Source organism: Ixodes scapularis, unplaced genomic scaffold (genome assembly GCF_016920785.2).
Source record: "Ixodes scapularis isolate PalLabHiFi unplaced genomic scaffold, ASM1692078v2 PGA_scaffold1__304_contigs__length_218370807, whole genome shotgun sequence".
NCBI lineage: Eukaryota > Metazoa > Arthropoda > Arachnida > Ixodida > Ixodidae > Ixodes > Ixodes scapularis.
In genome coordinates this window covers 202,997,546-203,003,225 of record NW_024609846.1, presented here as the reverse complement: position 1 = coordinate 203,003,225, position 5,680 = coordinate 202,997,546, and the positions used below count along the sequence as shown (strand labels likewise).

The window sequence follows — 5,680 nt, the reverse complement described above, 5'->3', positions numbered from 1 at the left end:
ACCAAAAAAAGCTCGCCAACTTACATATAAAATCCACCTAAAAAAAGTAAAAACTTCGGTTCGCGTATGCGACGAACCAAAATTCATTGCTGACAAATCGGTCGCTCCTCATAAGCCGCGAAAGACCTACTTTTGCAAATTAGCCCACTCCCCGTTTGTTCTTGGCCTCGCTCCAACTGCTCAAGTTCTCCTTGGACTTGAGTGTTGGCTCGGAAGTCGCAGTCTTCAAGATCTGTCAAGATGTTCGCGTCAGACTTGATGCCTGGCCCAAGCACGGACAAAGGGCCGTGCCTCAATCTCGAATCTCCTTCAGTCGTTCTGGGCTTGTCATTTCCTCCTTCAGGTTCCAAGCTCGCACTTGAGCTGTGACTTCGCGGCTTCTTGGGGTGGGGGTTTTGTAGTTTTCCCCCTCTCAGCCTCAATAACAGCTTTCATTCTTGGTAGTGGCGCTCATCGCGCTTCCATTGACGCTCTTTGCAGGAAGCGTCGTCGCAAGATCGCAAAAGCGCTAATCCAGCATTGCCTCTTCCTCTTCCTCTTGGGTCTCGGTCGCTTGCTCACGACGGCATCCCAGTCCTGAGATCCGCCATGCCGTGGCGGATCTCAGGCGACGACGATGCCTTCGGGTGCCCCTGCGTTGGGTCCGTCCCGTCCCTCCTGGGGTCCTTCGTGTCACCGCGGGGTACCTCGTTCTCGCAGTCGCTACCGGTTGGGGTGTGGTCTTTGGCCTTCGGCGACAGTCCCCTTGGCTTGATCTTGAATCCGCATGGACGCCAGCCGCAGCGCTCAGAGTCGTTGATTGACTCCTGTTCTGCGGATTTCCCAGCGTCGCTCCCTATGAGCTTGCAGAATATTCGTCATTTTGACTCCCTGGTCTCGCCGTGGTCCTCAGGAATGCAGCCACCGGACGCCTCAAGGGCTTCCTCCTTGTCTTTCTCGTCTTCGGGTTCCAGATCCACCTGCTCAAAGTCGGGCATCCCGCATCCCGAACTTATGGCGAATTCGCGTGGCTCTTTCTGCGCGCTCTCGGGCGCTCTTTCCAGAGCGCGCGAGATCGCGTGGTTGAAAGAGAGTGCTGCGGCCTGATCGGGTGGTTCATTCCGAGGGCGCCTCTCCCTCTCAGAGCGCTCTTTGGCACTCCGTGTGTAGCCGTCGGAGTGCGGAGTGGCGCAGGCGTCACGTGGTACTTGGACATGATCACGTGGTTTTGTTGACGATGGCCAGCAGTGGTCTGTGGTGGTGTGCGGGGTATGGCATGACGGTGATTGATGCGTGGTTCTACAAAGTGCTTGTGAATTCGACGGCGCGAGGATTACGACGGACGGGACGACATTCCTTTGCGACCGTAACAAAAAAAGTCGACGTGTGAAGTATTCCCAGTGCTTTCACGAGATCGTTCATCTCACGGCGGTGAATCCGGTAAGCCTAACCGACGAAGAAACAGCTCGAAGAGCTCGCCGCTGTTTCACCGGGTTTTGTGGTCGCTTCAAGAAATTTTCAGGTTTGGTAAAAGTGCGTTCAAAGGTTTGTGTTGTAAAATAAAGGGAGAGCCGAATATAATGCACTGTGATTTAGGCCACATGGCGATACTTGCACGATAATTCGCCGTGAGAAAAATGCGGTTTATTAACCATTTTATATTTGCCTGTTCTGTCGTAGGCATGACCGCTATCGCAGCGCGTTCACTGACGAAACCGCGATGAGTTCACAACTCTTTCCAAGCGTTGGCTTTCGTTCCGTTCTGTGAAAATCAATTCGCATACTGCTGTTTTTTTTTGTTTTGTTTTTACATGCCGATCTGTAATTCAATTTACGTCCCGACAGCTATTTCATCACGTTGCGAGCGTAAAATTTGCTCAATCGTCCACCGTACGCTGTAAGATCGTGCTGTTTTTAATGCATTACCAATGTCAGAAATATTCATTCCATGACTGGTCTGAGAATGTCAGAGCGCTCTGACCCAGCAGTTGTGATCGGCTGAAAAGGATCCCGAGTAGCTCTAGCGGCGAGGAGGGGGCGCTCTGCTGAATCGAGGTCAGAGGAGAGAGGCCACCACGCGAATTCACCATTAGGTTGTCGTAGTTGTCAGGCGTCAGGAGCACGTCTATGCCGTTACCCAATTGTTTACTGACGGCGCAATAGAGCGAGACCTCTCGAGGGACGTACTCAACGTAGCTTGTGGGAATATTCATCGGTATATGGCGTAGAACGGCGCTCACGCTGTCCCCGAACGCCCCATTCAGTGCCACCCTTCCGGACGGCCCTTCCATTTCAGGCGCCACCACATCACACACTACGCTGATCTCTGCTCCGGAACCGATAACGGTCTGCACCATTCTCGGGCCGCATTTCACCTCCACTCTCGGTAACTCAGCGCGCGTACCGTTGTGATTGACATATATGTCCTGGGCATACTCTGCTTAGGTGGTGGTAAATTTGTTGAGATGTTACCCACCACGGGGTTATTTCTTTGTCCACCATCTGCCGTCTTCCGTGGACAGTAACTAGAAAAGTGTCACATTCCCTTGTAGCTGAAACACTTCACCCTAGAACCGTCAGGCTTATTGCCCTGCCTTGGGTTCTCGTGTTTCTCCTCGAGAGAAGCGGCCTTTGTTGTGTTATATGCGCGGCTCTTAGAGCCTGAAGGATGATTTCGCTTTTTGCATCGCTCGCCCTCGTCGAAACGGTCATCCAGCGCAGCCACCTCTCGTGGTTTAAGCCATTTTCCAGTCTCATTTAGCTTTACATAGGTCTGCATGTCGACGGGAAAGGAATCTCTAATGCGGTCAGATAGCATTAATGCTAGCAAGTCCTCAAGAGAGTCGATTGAGCGACTTCGAGCATAATACTCAAAACAGATCTCGGCCTGTGCCACAAACTGAGTCCAGGATTCTTTCTCCATTCCAGTGGCTTTGAGAAAAAGCCTCCTGTAATCAGCCGGCGACAGTTTGAGTTCCAAGAGAACTCGCTCCTTAACCGTACCGTAATCACTCGCTTTGCGGCAGCCTATACACCAGCGCCCGCATGCACTTCGTAAAATAAGGTCGCACGAGCCAGCCCCTCAGGCGCTCAGGCACCTCACAAGTCGCAAAGACATTTTTGACACCGTCGAACCAGCTTGGTACGAGCAGTCCGGACGACGGCATTGGTGTCAACACACCGTTCATGAGCCTGGAAAAGCTAAGCACCTCCTCTCTCCGGTTGAGTTCTGCGCCGCCTCCACTGGTTCTGGGTCCGTTTTCCGCACGAACTCGCTCTAGTTTAAGCTCTAGACGCACTAGCCGTTCTTTTCTTTTTTTTTTTTACGAGCTCAATCTCTCTCTCGATCAGTGAGCTACTCGATCGGCCATCCCGGTCCCCCTCCTCGTGCGTCCCCACGGTCGCCGCTGGTCTACTCTGAGGTGACGGATCACCTCGCTCGTCGACATCGTTATCATTAGATCCATCCCGAACCAACGAGGTAACCGGCCTACGCCGTTCCCAACTACGTAGCTCCATGACGGGCACCAGTCAAAATAATCACCTTACCTCTGAAAGTTGACAAGTCCCTATGGCAAGCACACGCAGTCTGTCGACGGGAACAGCCCGGCCCGATAACGGTGTCCGAGTCGTGTAGACGCTTCGCAGGGCTGTGAGTCCGCAGCACTTCCGAAGCCGCGTCGACGCGAAGTCTTGGCGTTCCAAGTCTTATTCGTTGAAAACGCTGCTGAGGCCCAGGAACTTGCCGCCTCTTTTCTTGTTGAATGGGGTCGCTGTCCACTGAATCTGCTGGGTCTTTAAGCCGGCGGGGCCCCCTGACGCAATCCTGCCGAGTGAGCCAGTGAAGGTTGATTCTTTTCTTACGATCGCGTCAGGGACCCGATGACTGAGAACGTCGATGGTCTTCGGATGTTCGTGGTCCTAAAGATGACTGGCAGGACTCTATCAAGGAGAGAACAATAAAAAAAACACGTCTATTTACAGTACAGTCTGTCTATGCTGGAAAAAGCGGTGGAGAAACTGCATCGTGACGTCGCTGGTGGGAGGAGCCTAATCTCCATCGCCAACAAACTACATCGGAAGAGGACTGCACCGTGACGTGTCCGGTGACGTCGCCGAACAGTGGCGATAGAATTAAAACTACACCGTTATTTTTTTTTCCTACAGGGAATTTCGGTGAATCGCCGAGTAGGCTAGCGCACACCAGCTCGGAGCACGTGGAGCGAAAGCTCGCGCTGCAGAACCCCGGGATCTTGCACTCTAAGAAAAATTGGAGGAAAAAAGTAGCAACGGCGCGACTTCCTCCCTTCTACTGACGCGCCCCCAAGCGGACACGAGAAAAGGGGAGGAACGAAACGTTTTTCTCCTTCTCCAAGTAGGCGGGAGTATGCTTTCGCCCTCCTTACTCATCTTCTTTCGGTTTCGTTTTTCGAGCAGGTCGTGCACGTTGTTTAATCAATAGCTGTTGAGTTGATTGAGCTTCAGCGGCAGCGAAGGCCGCCTGTAATTCCGTCTTTTAGTCTCAACGTGCAGAACATTTCGGTTGCATCGACATTTTTATCACGAATTTTATCAAACTAGCAATTGAAGCCGCTAGAAACAGCGAAGTTCCGGAGCAGTGCCAGCAGCACCACGTACACTGGGTAATATGGCCGTCTCCGGAGTGCGGGACTCACGCGGCACGGAACTACAGTAGCGAAACCACGCGGAACTGTGTCGATGTTTTCAACGTTATCGGAATCGCAGGAACTGCGTTCAAGACAGGCAGGTTTTGCTGCCGGCTGCCTGGGTGCCTAATTCCGTGCTGAGTTCGGTTCTGTTTTCCGATGCCAAGTGCAACCGGCGTTCAACGCGGTTCTGTATTTGTGCGTGTCAGCGACATCTTGATGGCAGTGTTGTGGGTTGTGAACAGAAGACTGGAATTATCGCCGATGTGACCGTGTGTTCGCGTATCAGTGGTGTAACAACAAGATGAAATCGTCAACCGTCGGGCATTGATGCCAGACGGTTTACGCTGGTCGGGCCGTGATCGGAGGGGGCAAGGTGCCTCAGGTTGACATTCCGCTTTGCATTAAAAAGTTGAATACCACTTGAGGGATTAGGTGCAATCGATCGACGTCCGGATAGTCATGTTGGAGCGCTGGTCTGAACAGTAAGCTCCTATTGTACAGTGGCCAATGTGACTGTCGGTTGTCTCGTCCCCGAGAGCAATTGCGCTCTGGGGAAAGGACAACATTACGAAATCTTGACGGGAAGTACGTATATTTACTGCGTGGAATATTAGCATTAAAAAACAATCGTAGGTAAAATCGAAAAAAAAGCTACCCTTTATTTTGCTGTTTAGATATACTACGGTTCCTGGAGAAGCTTCCCTCCAAGTGGCGCGCTGGGATGAGCGATAGAAGTTTTCGAGCTCGCCACGGCGTAGCTCCGTACACTTAACACCTGCCGCAAGTCGCGGCTTTGACTGCATTCAAGTTGATCGAAAAGCGATTTCTCAGCCCGCGAAGCATCACTTCCAGCTGAGTGAATATCCGCTCTACAGAGATGAATTCAAGACGGCCATTGCAGCTTTGCGTGAACAGCACAAATAGAAAGACAAACACTAAATAGAAATACAGGCTTCGACGTGCCTGTATTTCTACTGTAACTCATGGCTTCGAACCGCATTGGAGCGGCTTGATTTATTGCTTTCAAATAA

General features: G+C 51.9%; 1 pseudogene; it reads right to left on the bottom strand.

Moving 5' to 3' along the window:
* Nucleotides 1-557: 557 nt before the first annotated feature.
* LOC120849411 lies at nucleotides 558-2,336 on the bottom strand (annotated as a pseudogene).
* Between the last annotated feature and the right edge of the window lie 3,344 nt (nucleotides 2,337-5,680).